Source organism: Brienomyrus brachyistius, chromosome 21, assembly GCF_023856365.1.
Source record: "Brienomyrus brachyistius isolate T26 chromosome 21, BBRACH_0.4, whole genome shotgun sequence".
NCBI classification, from domain to species: Eukaryota; Metazoa; Chordata; class Actinopteri; order Osteoglossiformes; family Mormyridae; genus Brienomyrus; species Brienomyrus brachyistius.
This window is the reverse complement of record NC_064553.1, coordinates 7,799,202-7,818,305: the sequence shown is the minus strand read 5'-3', so window position 1 is coordinate 7,818,305 and position 19,104 is coordinate 7,799,202. Positions and strand designations below refer to the sequence as shown.

Below are 19,104 nucleotides of genomic sequence, written 5' to 3'. Positions count from 1 at the left end.
TCTCAAGTTCACAAAGTACAAATCTTACCAACCAACTGAGTACTTTGTGAACTCGACTGGCTGGTTGAAACAAAACCTTGGTCTGGATTTATACATTCTGAATCTGAACTTTCCACTTCTGATTAAATGTTAAAAATGCATAGATTGCAATATGCAAAATATTTTTTATTTAGAATTTTTCCATTAATAAAATTTCAGCACAAATATGAAAGATATTAATATAAATTTCAATATAAATTTCAAGGTACAAAATTTGTAAATAGTGGGTCCTACGTCCCAGGCTAATTCATAGCTGCAGAGTTCAAGGTTGGAGTGTTTTTGAAGGCAGCAAGAAACATTTTCAAAGACTATAATCACCACAGAAAGCGTGTGATCCAGTGGTAAAGCATGCCAGCCTCTCATCCATACCTTTTGAGACTTCAGTTCAAATTACAGCAGTATCACTACAGGAAAAAGAAGTCAGAAAATGATTACATTTGTAGCCAGACAATTTCACGTAAACATGGGAAAACATCTGATTCCAACTTACAACCAAATATGACGAGTTTTTAAAAAGACATAAGGCAGGAGCAGAGCTGAAAATTCCAGATCCAGAAAGCACTAATCCAGGCCAAGATTTTGTTTCAACCAATCAGCTGAGTAATCTGTGAATGTGACTCTTTATACTCATCTGGGCAGGGGTACACCTTGGCTGAGATGTCAATCCGTTGCAAATGCTGTCCTTGTGCTTTTATGGACTTGAACACTGGCTGCAAAATCTTTTCCTTTCCGGGACAATAAATTTACCCTTGAACCCTTGAAACTACAGTATGGGCCGTTTTGGAGAAGCCATTCAGTCTAACTGCCTGACCTTAGACTGTGGCAGGGAACTCGGATGACACGGGGAGAACGTGCGAATCCCACATGTTTTATAGCGCCTTTCCGCTGGCATACAGCGGGCTTCCAGCTCACTTCGATTTCCCACTGCAGAAGTGTCGGCTCAGTAAAGGCGCTGCCGGGTTTGGAGAGTGACAGTGACGTAAAACCAAAGAGATGCTTATTAGCAGTAGCTTACGTAAATATGCATTACGAATCCATTCCATTAATCCGTTATATAGTACTTTTTTAAATAGGTTGGAAATGTTTCCGAGTGTTGGGGAATGCATGAATGCATCACAATGTGCGATACTACTAATGATGAACTATATAAAGAATATGCCTTATTTCCTTCAGATAAACCGTGTATATCGATGCAGATTGCCGGTATCTCCGTCAATGTCATCATGGATATAGCTCTGGTATGGAAGTAGAAAGGCACCGTTAGAACACAAGCAGGACCCAATCCCCTAACCCTACAATTGTCATTGTGCAATAGTACTGCCCTCTAAGACACCCTACATTCGTTTTATACAAAAGAAAATGAGTCAGACCATTGTCACTGTGTTACTGCTCATAAAGTAACCTGTGGATTCCTTTCATGCAGCCTAAACTGTCAACGATAAGGCACCCAGCTGACAGGTGCATTCTCTCTCACTGACTCAGATAAGTCAGAAGACAGAATTTGAATGGCCCACAGTTAAAAGTTGCCCTAAGGTCCCCCCCCCCAATTAATGGCAGCCAGACACTGAGTGAGTCTGGCCACAGGACGGCATTTCGCCATCCCTCTATTTGACTATATCGACGGCTGTATTTCCCTATAATTATATTTCGCACGGGAACCAAGAGAATCGGTTCTATTGAGCCCTGCTAGTCGAGAGCAGACCTGCACTTTAGGGTTTTAATTATTTGCCGTTTTAATTACGCTCCCACCGGCTGAGTATGGCAGACTTTAATGAAGCCCAGGACACATTTTTAGCTATTAAAACAACCACAGTATATGTTTCAGAATAAAGAACTTCATAAATAAATGCAGATGCTTAAATATTAACGATGTAACCAGCACTCTTCTTTTGAAAATGTCAGCAGATTAAAAAATAAATCTCATGAATGTGCATTAAGGAGACTACAATAATCTGATCATATGTTCGCAACATTGAACCTAAGCGATTGGAGGTGGATGGTATACGGGTAATATATTTATGTCATTTCAAAGATAATTGACATGGTTTTAATTAAATTTATTGTTTGGGAAAATAATGCATGAAATATTGACCACAGTGAACATTTGCTTTTAATTACCTGAAGCTGCGTTGGTTGGTTCCAACCAGACCTTTCTGTCAGCAGATGGACAAGGTCTAATTTTTCACACGTTTCACATCATTAAGGAACACATGAAAGTAGCACATTAGTTAATTAATGTGCTTCTCATCAAAATGGGTTAATGAGAAGATTGCCTGAAATGTACAGTAATACTCAGCAAATCGCTTTCTCTGGAAAACATGATTTGCTCTGTATAATGCCCTTTGGCCACTGTTAAAGTAAATAATGATGAAATGATGCTCTCCATAGTAAACTCCAAAGCTTTTTGTAACATTATTATTATTACTAATACACAATACAGTATATACAGTATAAATAATAATAAATACACATGGCTATAATGTGTCATACGTTTTAATATTTATAACCATGTTTTAATGCCCTATGAAGGCGTTATGTGTTATGAATGTGTTCATAGAGTTCATGGACTGCATTTTTCTACAGATTTATTAAATTTAATATGCCATACTGACTTCTAGGTCATAGTTCATATAGCTATAGTCACTGGTGTTGCTGAAAATACTATTAAACAGTGCATTAGCTATTTAAAAAATAATACTTTTTTAGGAAATGAAGGAAACAGTGGCTGGCTATTTCTTCTTAAAGTAATGAGTCGTCACAAAACCACAGATCCTCAACGTGAGATGCCTAATTAAAAAAGATATTCTTACAGCGACTTACGATTACATTCCTGGTACATTGCAAGCTAACATACACTAACTGTTACAATACAAAGCATCATGTGATTTCAGTTAAAACAAAGCGCATTTGAATTGATAAAAATGATAATTATACATCCTCTGTAGGATTTTTTGTCTGTGGGGGGTGCAGGGTAATACAGGAAAATGCAAGTCATTTCAGTGTTGGATTCACAGCAAGATTCTTAATGTGCAATATTTTTAAAGGAAGTATCCGCAGGGCGTGTTGAGAGAAGTCCGATCGTCCGAGGGCTCCGTTGCGCGGAGAAAGTTCCGCGCGTTCCAGTTCCATATTAAACGGGTAGCCGCAGTGCCGTCACGGCTGCTTCCCGCCGTCTCGTGTTCCGTGCAGCTGAGAGCATGATCGTGCTCTGTGGAGATGACCTGCTCCTGGTCCGTGCCCCCCCCCCCACTCCCCACACGGGGCTGCTACAGCGATACTGTCAGAGCTAGGGCTATCTTTCCAAAAAAGCATTACACTACAGGGGCCCATTTCAGACCCATGACCCATATTCACTAAATACATTATTCAGCTCCAGGGCAGAATGGCAGAAACCATTACAGTTAGATTAAGTGAAATAATACACTCCACAAAATGGTAGTATATGAACTGATTCGAAAATACTGACTAAAATGTTATTGGCTGCGGGAAAAAAAAAAAAGGAATGCACTTTTTGGCTGAGTAAATTTCAGAAAACTGAAGTACACATAAGCATTTTGAGTTTGAAATAGTACTCAAGGTCCGGCATTTAACATGTGCTATTGCGTAATATGTGACTGGAATGTTTTGGGCTATTCCAGGGTTGCGACAAATCAATTGAATTTAAGAACTGCTTTGCCATGTCAGCAAAAAAGTAGGGAAATGGTATTTCAGGCCCGATAAAGCATTTAATATTTATGTCTTGTGGTTTTTTATTGGTGGTTCCCTTCTCCCTGGTCATGTAGAGCTGCCCAATGAGAATCCATGTTCAGAATACTGCAGTGGATTGCAGTGTACTGCTTTCGTCTCTTTTTGCTGGTACTGAACTGGTATTAACAGGCAGCTAGTCAACTCCTGGCCATATCGCCTCATAGATCTGTGGCGAACGCTTCTTATCAAGAAGACAAAAAGCAAATTGATTCATTTTTCATGCATGTTCCTTCCTGGGAAGGAGTATATGCTATGGCTGCAGAGGAATGTCCTCTCTGCTTCTACATGCATGAGTGAGCAAGCTTTTTGACGTATATATGTTCCACATTAAGGAACAAATAAACATCAAACACATAATAACATTATAAGTTCATTAACAACATCATGGACAATTAATCTCAAAGGATGGGTGAGTGTTCAAGAAAAAAAAAAGATAATTGTGCTCTCAGTGTGACACATATTCAAGTCTCTGGTGGGACATCTGGCGCGGTCTCAGTCAGGCAGGTACTAAAGTCTCTGGTGTGACATCTGGCGCGGTCTCAGTCAGGCAGGTACTAAAGTCTCTGGTGTGACATCTGGTGCGGTCTCAGTCAGGCAGGTACTAAAGTCTCTGGTGTGACATCTGGCGCGGTCTCAGTCAGGCAGGTACTAAAGTCTCTGGTGTGACATCTGGCGCGGTCTCAGTCAGGCAGGTACTAAAGTCTCTGGTGTGACATCTGGCGCGGTCTCAGTCAGGCAGGTACTAAAGTCTCTGGTGTGACATCTGGCGTGGTCTCAGTCAGGCAGGTACTAAAGTCTCTGGTGTGACATCTGGCGCGGTCTCAGTCAGGCAGGTACTAAAGTCTCTGGTGTGACATCTGGCGCGGTCTCAGTCAGGCAGGTACTAAAGTCTCTGGTGTGACATCTTGCGCGGTCTCAGTCAGGCAGGTACTAAAGTCTCTGGTGTGACATCTGGCGCGGTCTCAGTCAGGCAGGTACTAAAGTCTCTGGTGTGACATCTGGCGCGGTCTCAGTCAGGCAGGTACTAAAGTCTCTGGTGTGACATCTGGCGCGGTCTCAGTCAGGCAGGTACTAAAATCTCTGGTGTGACATCTGGCGCGGTCTCAGTCAGGCAGGTACTAAAGTCTCTGGTGTAACATTTTGTCATATTATCCCCCCCTGCATTTTGGCTAAAGTACAGCTGTAACATATAATAAGACAGGGACCATGACTGTACAATGACCCTAAGAAGATACATCAAGATTGGACAATCATACTGAATGGAGCTGAGCATTTCATGCAGAGATACTGTCGAATGCAGCTTCACATCAGCATCTGCCCTTCCAACTACACAGCTGGCTCTTTTAGTCATCAGCCACTCTTTAAGGAAACAGCAGCCAGCTGTGCCTAATTAGGAAAAGCTTTCGGTGTACAGGTAACTGGGTGTGCCAGAATTTGGTAGGACCTAGATTCCCAGGACTCTGTCACAGTCCAAATGTACATCTCATCCACCCCCTGATGATATACCACGTACCATCCATAAGCACTGCTCTGTTGGTTTCCACTCTGTTATCAGGGCTGAAAATCAGATGGAAATGCAATGGTATCACTACACTCCCGCTTCCAAGGGCTCATTCTTTGGAGATGCCCTTGAACAACATGATACAGTAGAAAAAAAACTAAAGAACAATGCTAAACATTACTATATTCGCTACAGTGAGCGGACACAACAAGGCTCTTCAGGGGCTAAATGAATTAATCCAGAGAACATTTGCACTTAATCTCTTCTAATTACTTGACATTGCCTGGCCTAAAATCCGCTCAACGCTTCACAATAATAAATGTCACAAAATTCAACGGCAGCTCAAATAATTTCTCTTGTCTCCCATATTGTAGTAAACACCAAATAGCTCAATATCGCTATTACATGACATTATTTTCTTATAATATTAAAACACTAAATGCTTTCATGGATTCTTTTCATCACTTTTCATTGACACAGTGGTACTTGTAACCCTGCTTCCTGCACATAATTTTAGTTAACATATGGGAACATTAAGCTAAAGTATAAATAGCTATTAGAGACTGGTCATGCTGCTTTTATGTCTGTCATAGAATATGCTACATAGTACATACCGTAATCGAAAGATTATATTTGCACAAAGGAGCCTCTTACGTACACAAAAGCAAAAAAACACAAATGAAGAGAATGAGACAGAAAGGATCCTTTGTAAATGCAATTAACAGTGTAAGTTCAGCAGAATGGAACCAGTTTTACGACGGGGTTTTTTTTTACTGTAACTGCATAGCGAATGCTATCGATTTCACATATGTATCATTTGGTTTTGCGGGTTGTGAAAATGACACCTTATAGCTTTTCTCTGATTAACACTGTGTGTTAGGGATCATGTGTGTTAGGGATCAGGTGTGTTAGGGATCCCGTGGGTTAGGGATCATGTGGTTTAGGGATCATGTGGATTAGGGATCATGTCGGTTAGGGATCTTGTTTTATGTGACTCCATCCCCATTCAATCCCAGAGCCCAAAGGAATTTAAAAAGCAATACTGGTATAAGTGACCAAAAAGAAATGGATCCATTGTGGAAACTTTTGTTTTTTTAGTGAATAATCTTTATATTCTTCAATTGGGGATTTATTGACACTAATGGTGTGGCCATGTGGGTTCCCCATTGTTCTTCATAGGCTATAGGATAGAGTGTGCCTCTTATCGCCAGATCACAGACGTGTGTTTGAAGGGTCACTGCAACCTTTGCTGCTGCAATATTGTGCTCTTTATCCTATTTTATAGTCCTACAACCTTGAGTCTGTCTAAGATTTTGACTAAGTGGAGTCTGTTGGCCTGAGGAAAGGAGTGACAAGGTCGCTCGTCCGTAAACAACCTTTGGTGAGAGTTTAGAGTTTACCTGCTGGGACTCTGGGCCTCCTCTGTCCCCATTTTTCTGTTATTTTGTCTGTGCAAAAGTCTTGGACAGTGAAAGAAAACAATATCTGAAAAATGGTGATTATGATATCCCATTTTTTGATGTCAAATTGATACAATCAATTTGATGTCCGTCAAAGTATGTCAACTTAGCCATTTCAAAACCTCGTTCAAAGTCACCTCAGTATTTGCAGCGACCATTGTTGACTCAACCACTAGCACACCTCGCTTGGCTAATCAATACTTCATTGACATAACTTAATTACCTGATTGATTGATTGATTGATTGATTACTTAATTGATTGACCTGGTGGTGAACTTAACAAAAAAATGGATTGCTTGGGGTACCACAGAGGCGAGGTTTTGGAACCTTTGTTCACATATACACTACCCACATAAATGACTTTTGTTGACTGCCTAAGACTTGCACAGTATTGCATATACACTGCACAATACATGCATACAGTATATATAAGGTTACAGTATGTGGCAAATATAAGAAAATATGAAATATTTATATACAAGTATCATTTATGGTGCCGGTTCTCCTGCAATGTACTTTTCTCTGGTTCGATGGCAATAAATAGTTTTACTATATCTTACGTCACCTGACACATCGGTATGAAGACTGACATCATGATGGTAGTTAAAAAGGACCCAGGGCTGAGCAACAGTCTGAGGATAATGTGTCCATAAGCAATTGAGTGTGACTCTTATTCTTTAATATTACCTTGCATATTTCTTATTGTGATTTTCGAAAACTTCTGGCTCTTTTCAGCCTCAGATGAAGTCCAGGTCTTCACCTAAACCTAACCCTAACCCTAACCCTAATCCTAACCCTTCCGACAGTGACACAGGTTGCTTAGTGAAAACCAGACTGAAGCATTACAGTGCAATTATGCATAATAATTAACAAAAGAACTATGTAAATCTATTTATGATATTTTTGTCCTTCTAGCGTATTAGCGGGGTGCTACAAACTGGAATTCATGATCGACTGCCCGCAGAGAGAACATATGTCAGCTACCTAAGCGTCATGTTTGCAGGGTAGCTGAGAATGGGGCAGATGCAGACAATATTCCCTGGACACCCTCACGTGGGTTTTTGGACACGATATAATGTCACGCATAAAGAGAAATGTCTCAAAACTGTGCATGATCTGAAAAGATTATTAAAATTACCTTTGTTAAAAAAATATCTAGGAAACCTGGGCTTACACTGAGAAAGCATGTCACTTTAGCAGCGCTGGCAAGTAAAACGTGTTACGCCACCGATTCCCTTTGAAATTTGCAGCTAAGAGTGGGCTGATGGCCCTGTGCTAACACACACACACACACACGCTACTTGCTAACACTCATTAAGCACCGGCAAACGGAGGTTGGCAAAACAGAAGCAACACATGAAAAGCTAAATCTCAATTACAAACGCAGCGCTACAAAGGTGGGTCGTATTAGCTTGACTGCTAATTAGCAGCATGTGTGAGCTACAGAGAGGCGACTGGCAATCAGCAATCGGACGTGTGAGGCAACTTACGATGCCAGATAACCCGCTAAGAATGTTTCACTCTAGAAACGTTCAAGAGATGTTATGATTAAGGTATGGGAACGTTCAAAGTACCCAGTTTTCCTGATGTTCCCAGAACATTATCACACTAATACTATTACAGCTATAACTAAGAATAATAATATAAAAGCAAATGAAAGGCATGGTAGAAGGGCGGGTACCACTGCCACTTTACCCCTCGAAGGTCATGGGTTTGAGGCTGGATAGTACATTGGCAGTGTACCCATATAGCACTTTTATAAAATATTATTTTATTATAAAATTTTATGATTAAAAGGGTGTTCAGTTAATAATGTTATTGTGCTGACGCTGACAGAACCTTTGTTAAAATGTAAAAAGTGGAAATAATGTTCCATTAGCATTTCAGTAAGAATGTTCTCTGCCAACTTTGAGAAGACCTTCACATATCGTTCACTAAGTTCTGGGAATGTTCCCTGTTAGTAGGGCAGTCAGTGCCCAAATTGCAGATCTGCCAGTCACAAAGACTGCAAGGGGAGCTCTCTCAGAAACCATGTACAGGAGGCTACATGTCAAACGCAGAGAAACCATGGAATGGTGCCGGCAAGCTGAAGCTCATTGACTTTGATTGCCCCTCGGGGACAAATAAAGTTATTTTGAATTTGACACTTATAGAGAAACTTTTAACAGGTTGGTTGCCAAGTATCACAAAACTGCAGTCTCAGAAATTACATTCAGAACTGAATGGTCATCATTGTGACCCAGACTTGACAAAAACTGTTTTTTTTCAGAAGGTGGAATTGATGGTAATGCTGCCATTCGGGATCCGCTTGTATGCAAAGATAATGCACAAAGGTGCATAACCTGGTATAACAAGTACAAAACCTGGACCCTTGAGTAACAGGAAGAAAAGCAATATAGTCTGAGTTGTTTTTCATCCTTCCCTACATATGCCAGGTAAACCCAAAGATGCCTTCAACCCACTATGTGGGGTCCTGCAATAGTGCATGCAGGTATCTCATGGGAGTCATTTGGTCTGATGGTTGTATAATGGCACAGAAATATGAGGCCATATCCCAGGACCAGGTGTGCCCTACGGTGCAAACACGGTTACCTCATTATGCTGTCATATCCTAAGATGAAAATGTCCCAATACACAGTACACTGCTAGTCAAATCCGGGTGGGTTCATGAACATTGGGAAGAAGTTGAATGTCTTCCACGGCCTTTGCGAAATAACACATCTAAAAGCGCAAAGTCGCTGCAGGCCGAGGCTGCTGGGATTGCTGCACTGAGAAAGAGTGGTGTACATGCGGTTGTTTGCGAGTATATTTGTCTGTTTGTGTGCTAGTTCGGTTTATGTGGGTGGCTGTTTTTTTTCGGTCTGTGTGAACGCGAGTGTTACCGACAGTGAGTTGAACTTGTGGCGTTTTCTGTCCGCGAAACATTGCCACAAACCTGCAGGACAATATTATTTAAACCCAGTAACGTTAACTACTAAAGGACAGTTGGTCCTAAGCTTTCCTTGGTCGCCAGTCAGGGCCGGAAAGACACTTTCCACTTTTTTCCTGCTCCGGCAGTAGCTTATACAGCAAGACGTTTTTTTTGTGGTTTTTCAGCCTCCTGAAAGCAAGTTTATTTTAGCTTTACGTGGTTCAGTACGAAGTTATTCTCTGGTAAGTAATAGTCAATTTGGTTATTTTAAAAGTTTAATTTTAAAAGTTTTATCTCTCTGACCCTATCGAATAATTAAAAAGTTCCATTTTAACGTAAGTGTTAACTTAGTGTTTTGTTATACTCTGCAATTTATTGTATTAACTATTCGTAAATTAAATCAACTAAAACTTAAATGCTGTGTTTAAATATACTGGGCTGGGAGTAAGGGACAGGGCCATAGTGATATGGTTAATTATGGAGCCAGTTTAGTGTTGTGTTTGCAAGGTTTCTGCACAAGTGGGCACTGTAGAAGGCCTACCCTTTGCTGTCTGTAAATGCTAGGAGTATTAGAAACAAAGTTCATGATTTAGAGGCTTTTATTTCATCAGACTCTTACAACATATAGGAATAACAGAAACGTCGTTGAGTGACAATGACAGAGAAGAATATAATATGGATGGTTACACGTTGTTCCGTAGAGACCGGATAGAAAAGAAGGGAAGTGGTGTTGCAGTTTACGTAAAAGAAAACTCGCAGGCAAGGGAGCTCACTGGTAAAAAAATAAAAGTACAGCTGTATGAGTAAAACTAGATGCTAAAAACTCAAATGGCCTAATTGTTGGTGTTTGTTTTAAAGCACCTAATATAGTTGCAGAGGAAAGCAGAATGTTGTACGGTGATATCAGAATTACGAGTAATAAAAATGATGTGGTGGTTATGGGTGATTGTAATTTACCTGGGGCATAGTCTCTGGCTCTACTGTAAATGAACTTAAGATGGTGGAATTGGTACAGTATTGCTTTTTCACTCAGTATGTTAAAACCCCTACACGGGGAGAAGCCATTCTCGATATTGTTTTCTCTAATAACCTGGATAGGATTGGAAAATTTGAGGTTTTCAAACCACTTGACGGTAGTGATCACAATATGGTTAAGTTTGTGGTTAATTTTAGTGTCAGAGCAAAGTCCAGAATAAAAATATATGATGTTAGGAAGCCTAACACAGCACAAAGACTACAATGGGATTTTGATTTAATTAATGACTGGGCTAACACCTGGCAGATGAAATTTAATGTAGATAAATATAAGGTAATCCATGCAGGGAGCAGAAATATAAAGTACAGATATTTTATGGGTTCCACTGAAATAAAGGTAGTTGATTATGAGAGTCTTCGGTGTGTATGTTGATGCTTCCCTGTCCCAATTAAAAGGCCAGTAGGATGTTGGGTTACATCTCTAGGTGTGTGGAGTTTAAGGCAAGGGAGGAGATGCTACAATTATACAATTCATTGATAAGGCCCCACCGAGAATATTGTGTGCAAGTTTGGTCACCATACCTTAAAAGGAAATTGCTGCCTTGGAATGGGTGCAACATAGGGCAACGAGAATGATTTCTGGCCTTAGAGGAATGTCTTATGAGGAGAGGTTAGTTGAGCTGAATCTGTTTAGCTTCTAACAAAGGAGACTAAGGGGGGGCATGATCCAGGTATATAAGATTGTAACAGGTCTGGATGCTATTCAACCAAACAGTTACTTCAGTATTAGTTCAAATACAAGAACACATTGACATAGGTGGAAAATAGCGGGAAAACATTTTAAACTGGATTTGAGGAAGCACTTGTTTACATAGCATGTAGTTAGAGTATGGAATAGTCTTCCTGTTAGTGTAGCGAAAGCTAAAACTCTGGGGTCCTTTAAATCAGAGCTAGATAAGATTTTAACATCTCTGATCTATTAATTGAGTTCTCCCCAAACGAGCCTGATGGGCCGAATGGCCTCCTCTCGTTTGTACATTTCTTATGTTCTAATTACTGGAACATAGAGATCAAAGTATATTTCTACTTCCTTTACATCATAAAGAACTGAAAGCTTTTCTTCATGAAGATTTGTCCAATATCCCATCACACACAGTTCAGGACTGTTTTGAAGGTGCCCAACTCCTTATTACACCCATAATATTAATGTCTCATTAATGTTTCTGCCATTTTGTCCAACCTCTGTACAGAAATCCCTCCAATGATACAAAGAAAATTTCAGGATTTTTCAAAGAGTGAATCTAAAATACTATTCCAGCCGAATGCGACTTCTACTGTGGTGTAATACTACATAATGTCGCTACACAGGGATAGGACAAAAGATGAGGTAAATGCCACTGACGAGAATCATCGAAGTGGAAAATTACAGTCAAACTACATGATGGAATCACAGGAATTGTAGGAAAATTGTCAATGGACACCCATGCTAAAAATTTTGGATTTATATCCATAATAGCCGTAACTTTTCTGTTGGACAATATACAGCTGTGGAAAAATTGAGACTACTCAATTTTTTTTTTTAATTAGCATTTTTAAATCCTGGTTTAATGCTGGTCCTGCTGGCAGAGGCTACGCTGAGCAGTGGGCGGCTTCCAGGTTCAAAATTCCTAAAAGACAGCAGTACCAAGAATAAGGTGAAGCAGGGGACACTGGGAACGACAGAAACCAGCCAGGTAGAGGGCGGAAGCGACTCTGTAATGCCAGAGATGGACGTTAACTTATCCGACAGTTTCTCATGAATTGGTTGATGACAAGAAGTGACCTTCTAAAGGAATGGGAAATGCAGTGTGATGTGCAGTGCTAGGACAGTGTGTATCAGGCTCCTAGAAGCAGAACTGAAGTCCCACAAAGCAAGGAAGGAGCCCTTCATTAACGAGAATCAGGGGAGGACCAGGCTGCAATTTGAAAAAAAAAAAAATTAAATATACACACACTTTATTCAGACACACACTGATAAATTGAAAAATGAGTGAAACATAAATGTGTTGTGGTCTCTTAATTGTTTCCAGAGTTGTACATGACAAATTTGTTGCCAATTATATCTTTGTGAAGTGAAATGACAATACACATTCTAGCTAGGGATGCAAACACTAGAGAACTGGTGTGGACCTCCACAGACCCTCCAGGAGGAGTAGACCACAATCCAAAAGGCCTAGCTTTTGACTTCTGTTAAAGACCCGCTGCTGATCAAATTTAATTAGCCTAATCAAGTTCGGCAACCACTGCACCTGCCACAAAGGACACTCTGCAATATTCCTGTTAATGTTTTATAAAATTTATTGCGGTAATTTTATGTGATATCCCTAAATTACTTGTCATAACGTGAGCTGCTGCAATGTCACAGATCTTGCAGACTATCACGTTTTAGGCTAATGGCACTTGTGAAGTTCTTAAATACTTACATTTATCTGTTGCCGGGGGCTGTTGGATCCATTAATGAAAGAAACTTCTAAACAGTACTTAAGGTGCAATACAGAAATAACCCTGAGGGCAGAGCCACAGTAATTGCTCCGTTGTCAAAGACGCTTACATATCTTTTAATCATCTGAACTTCCAGACGAGGCATTATTACGGCCGATTAATTGCACTTTATTTTATCAATTGCTGCTCCAAAGACATCTGTAATTAAGCACAATTTATTCTGAGGCCGAAGATAACATTGCTCTTGATCGTTTTTATTTATTTATTTTTTTATTGTACGATAAACAGAGGCCAAACGTGTATCACATCTATTATATTTAGCAACTGAGTGGAATGTGAAATGGGGGGAGGGGGGGTGCCAATTCCTCTGCAGTCACAGTGGTAAACCTTCCATGTGACAGTTATTAACGATGAAGTGGAGAGAGCTGTGAACAGCCTGCAATGGAGGAACATTTCAGAAGTGTCAAATCATGGCGGGCGACACTTTCGAATACGCAACGTTACAAGGGGCACATGCATTTAATCTCGACATGAAGCACATTACAAAACACGCAGAATAAATATCTCTAAGTTTACAAAAATGGAGTAAATAATTGCTTGAATACTTTATGTGATTTGTATTTTTCCTCTAAATACGTTGCTTGATGGCATGTTGTTGGGTTAAGCCAAACGGTAATGAATTGTTTCATTTTCAACAATGCCCTTCCAAAATATTTCCTTAGAAACCTGAAATAAACTATTGCCAAGTAACTTCAGACTATTTGAGTAACAGAAGGAGAGACATTCAGACATGCACATCAAATTTGAACAAAAATCCTATTTAACTCTGTGTTCCAAATCTGTACAGACAGTACTAACCAGTGAGCCTGATTTGAATAGTCTCGGCACAGGAGGTCCATGTCAATAATAGTGAAAATAGTATCTTTATATCGGACATAAGTATTCCTTCGTACAGTATTATGCTAAATTTGCAGCATCAAACACCAGAATCCTCTGCTAACTGTAACATTCTGACATTCTATCAATCAGGATTTGGATCCTGCCTTTTTTCTCTGACAGACCTTTTAAAGTGTAACCACCATCATGGGTGGTACTACCTCTGCCTTGTTTCATCACCCAGAGCTACAACACAAATGCGCTGCATCTGATCAAACAATTTCACAGGGCCCTCATGCACCATTTGGGACACTGCTTCCGGTGGACCTCTTGGTCATGCATATAAACTTATCTTGGTGCATCTACCTGAACATATATAGAATGACCACTGTATACGTATGTGATCTGACACTGAGTTATGCATGTGGTACTTGTTTATAATACAATATATACTACACTGATCAATAAGATATGGCCTCAAGAGTGGTTCAAGGTAAACACACATCTCAGTCCCAGCGGTCTGAACAGATTAATGCTTTAGACCCACTGTGGCCTATAGAGTGTTTGTATTATTGTGAATTCAGTCAGCAGACTAATTAGTGCAACAGACATTTAAACAAATATTATAATGTTATTCAATTGTGTTGTTTAATTGGCTGGTGAATTTGTCCCAAGTGGCATACAAGTGAAGCAGATAAACATTACATGCAGCTGTCATGGACCCAAGTTGGGCAGAACTGCCGCAAGCCTTCAGTGACTGACCAGCTACATCTACAAGATAGTTAAGAAGACCTATGCAAATGCTGCTTCAAACCTCGCAACGGAAATGCTCTACAAACAAATGCCACCAAAAATAGAATCTAGTGAGAAAGAACTACAGTGTTAGTATCAAGCAAACCACGTCAATGGAACGACCAAGTCAACGGTAGACAGTAGTGGGGGGTAAAGTTGAGGTGTTCCCAGATTTATTTTCCGTTAATACAGTCAGATATTTCAAAACAGGACCTCACATCAGCAAATCAGATATCCAAAATATATCTAAATGACGAATAAATTAGATAGCGATAATCAACTGTCTGTTTTTAATTTCGGCGCCCAACTCAATTTGAATGCCAAAATTCATATTTAATTACTTGTTGTGCTTGAAACTTGCAGTGCAGCCACGTATGAATTAACATCATGTAACTTTGGTTGAAATGCTTACGATGAAATCCTGTGGTCACTTATGTTGTGAAAAACAAGAGGCATTAGTGTAGACTTTTCAAACATGTTGTTTTATTTAACATCAGTAATTACTTCATCAGTGGTGCATCTTGTTTAATGAACTATTTTAAATGTTAATGGAAACATAATGACACCACTCAGTAAATATTTAATCTAACTGCTCCATGCTTTGGTACTTTGTGAACGCCAGACGTAAATGAAAGCTTTGCCAATTAGTCTTGCATTTTAGTGTCTTGCTGTAATTGATTAAGATGGTTATGAGCTGACCCACATTAGTGCCAACCTCTCATGCCACGAGTTTGGAATTTAATTTAGGACCAGGCATGTGTGCATTGCTTTGCGTTCACCGAGCCATGCACATGCACACGCAGACACACACAGCATCCGAGAAAAGCACATTGATTGTTTTCAGCCTCAGGCAGTTTATATTAGGACAGATATTGTCAGCTTCATCTTGTTCCAAAAAGGTGCATTCAGTTCATATAAGGACTGAATTTGGCTCAGTGTTCCTGTTTCCATAAGTATTAATACCCGAAATAGTTATAGTCCAATGCGGAAATAATTATTTAAATGTAAATATTCGCGGAAATAATTTTTAAAAACCCGCAAAAATAAATTACATATATTTCAGTATGTTTGCTTCAACAGTGTAGGTAGTCTTCATTGTCCTTCGTTGATCTGGGCTGGAATAATGAAGATGTTACAGCCAATAAACATTCGGCTCACTTTGTTTCAGAATGTACAGCATCTTTATGTTAAGTACAGAAACACAGGGATTTAAATTTGTAAGCACTTCATTCTTAATTCCGTGATAAAATGCTTTTGTTACTCACGAAATTAGACAACATATTTGGATACCTCCCAGTGTTTAAAATGCTCTCTGTTATACACAATTCATAAAAGATTAATTTGAACTAATTGCCAATTAATGACATGCCTGACCTTTTGAAATGTCATTGTCAAAAACAAATTACTATAAATTAATTTCTTTTTAAAACCTGACCAGATTTTCTGAGGAATTTATTTTATTTTAGATAAAATATTCAATCTGTCTGTCTGTCTGTCTGTCTAGAGCCGACTATTAAATGCATGTTTTATCCACTGTAGCTGAACTTAAATATGTTTCAACTATTACTATACAATATATTGTACATTTTCATTGTTACCATTGTTAACCCACCATATTTAATTTCATAATTGATAGCTATTTAAAACAAGACAGGCCTCATCTCTTGTATATTACCATAAGGACAAAGAATGATGGCACCTGTTATAAAAGGTAGAGGATCACATGTATGTCCATCGCATATAATACATTTCTATACTTTTCTGCAACTAAAATAGTATAGCTTTTCAACAAAAAATACCGTGTTGATTACCAGCACAGCTTAACAAGTAGGAAAGCTTTTAAGGTGCTAAAAATAGTGTCTCCTGGACTCCTAACAACACAGGGCTCAGCTCTGAGCTATGCAAAGTCCTCATGGGCTTTGGGATTCTTATTTCTTGCATTTTTACCCAGTTACTTAGCTGTAAGAAGACATTAATAACTTCTCCTCCTGTACCTACTGCAGATTTATAAATGGCAGCCGGTCCCAGTATCGGGTTATTGAGGGGAAAAAGATACAAATGCAATTGTTTTGTCTTATTATTAAGTTGGAACCTAACACAAATAGATTATCAATTAATAATAATGATAATAATAATAATAATAATAATAATAATTATTATTATTATTATTATCTCCTTGCGGTGTGTTGGCGCCAACCCAGGGTTGGTTCCCACCTGCGGCCGATGTTTCCGGGATAGGTTCCAGGCCCCCCGCGACCCCAGTGTGAACTGAGCGGTTTGGATGATGGATGAATTATTATTATTATTATTATTATTATTATTATTATTATTATTATTATTATTATTATTATTATAGATCAACTTCATTAATAAGTAGATTGTCCAAGGTACAGATCAACTTACCCAGTGGTAAAGAGTACTACGGAATACAGGCAGTCCACAGGTTAACAGCGTCCAACTCGCACTTAAGAATGGCTGCCATAAAGCCTATTATATAAAAAATTCTGGTTAAACACAATGGTTTGTAACAATGAATGTACGCACTGTGCCCATTGCGTGGCTTCAGTGGTTCGTCAACTCATTACAGTACAGTCGCCAAACATTTTACTGGCTGACTCTAAATAAGAACCATATTTACTTGTTCCAACTTACCTACAAATTGCATTTAAAGACATTCTGATCACTGCTAATCCAAACAATGCATATTTATTGCAGTGCCCAGCAGGAAAAGAGAAGTCAAATTTCTGGCTATTGAACCAGTGATCTTCCGATCAAAGTCCAAAGTTCGTAAGGACTGCACCCCCGGCTGTAATGTTTTGCAAGCACATTCAACACGTGGTACTACTTTGTGGAGGTCAGGACTCAGTGGAGCTGACAGCTCACCTTCCCTCTTTCCTTAAGATCTTTCACTTCAACAGCAATGGGAATCATCTCGCTCCTTTAATCTACATAAGATCACACATTACAGCTCCCATTAGTCCCAGTGCATCAAAATGTGTCAACAACAGACGCAGAATAATTCTAGAACCAGGAAGTCGGGAGAATGCAAGATGGTGGTTTGCATGAGGTCGTTTTCCATCTCGCCATTTCACTTTTTCAGCTGCACTTTGGGTCACAGCCATGGCTGTGTGCAGCTAAATGCGGGATACAGTTCATCGCCATGGACGTTTCTGCAGGGATACGAAATGAGGGAAAAAACATATAATAAAAGCAATCCTGCCCCTGTTACTCTGGACTGTATTATCCAATCCCCAAAGTGCCCTGAAGTGTTCGTCAATTATGGCCAGGTAATCTGGGGGACAAACAATTCTCTCCCCTCGCCACGTGGTGTCACCAACGGCTGTGACAGTCAATTAATCTCATTGTGGAGTTGCATAATGGCTGACATGACAGCATCGCCCTAACCGCGCACTCCCTGCCAGACAGCGAGCGTCCTAGGAGCCTGGCTTAATGGGCTCAGTGACCACAGCGGAGGAGCAGCCAGACACTTTCTCAATTCCCCTGAAATGTCACGGCTCCGGTGACAGCAGTGAGCTTCTCAGAGTGCGGGCAGGGCCGCATGTTGCCTTTGAAATTGCGAGGTTGATGTCTGAAGACCCACAGGTCTGCCTGACGCTTAACCCTACACGATGAGGTTGCCGATCTCTTACCCGTTATTCATTTGGTGGATAGCGCCATGCTAATAAAAATTGCATCCTTCTAGTTATTTGTTATTATTTGTTACTTAGGCCAGTTTGTAACTAAGCTGCCTCTGACATACTCACTGGGGGCTTTGGGTGGGGATGCTGTAAAGCGCTTTGAGACAATGTAATGTGATAATGTGCTATACAGAAATAAATTTGATTGCTTTCTGACATATATGCATTTTAGATTTTCAGATGTATTCAAACCGCATCACTCACTTTGCTCTTTCTCGTTTATTCTCTTGACAATTTCAGGTTACACCTCCCGCTCAAGGGTGTAAGAGTAGAGCTCCTATTGGACCACAGCAGGAAATAGTTTGGCCACCCGTTTACAATTGTAAGCACACCACACTACCCGCTATGTAATGTGCAACAAAGGGCAACAGAAGATCCTCTCACAAGAGCTCCTGTGAATGTCTAGCCGCGCTCCTGTGATCAGTGTCTTTTACATTCCACTCTTCGGATCAAAGCATTTCATGGAGCCATGCCATGAAAAGGGACCCGAGACATGCTCCAGCAGTACCTCCTACACAGAAACATACAGCAAAGACAGCACGCCTCAACTAGCAAAATACCACCGTGCTCCTAAATTTAGGATTGTGAGAACGCTGACCTCATTGAACCCCATAACCAGGATAA

At 39.9% G+C, this 19,104-nt stretch overlaps 1 protein-coding gene and 1 long non-coding RNA gene across 3 annotated transcripts in view; one reads left to right on the top strand and one right to left on the bottom strand.

Annotated features, from left to right (window-relative positions):
• LOC125716238 (regulator of G-protein signaling 4-like) overlaps positions 1–19,104 on the top strand; it is a 327,463-nt gene that overhangs the window by 163,862 nt on the left and 144,497 nt on the right. The gene's annotated exons all lie outside the window — the stretch shown is intronic.
• LOC125716247 (uncharacterized) lies at positions 14,448–17,552 on the bottom strand. The gene is made up of 3 exons (XR_007384287.1): positions 17,435–17,552; positions 17,186–17,269; positions 14,448–15,897 (listed from the first exon to the last, which is right to left on the bottom strand). It is a non-coding gene; the product is annotated as an uncharacterized LOC125716247 (long non-coding RNA).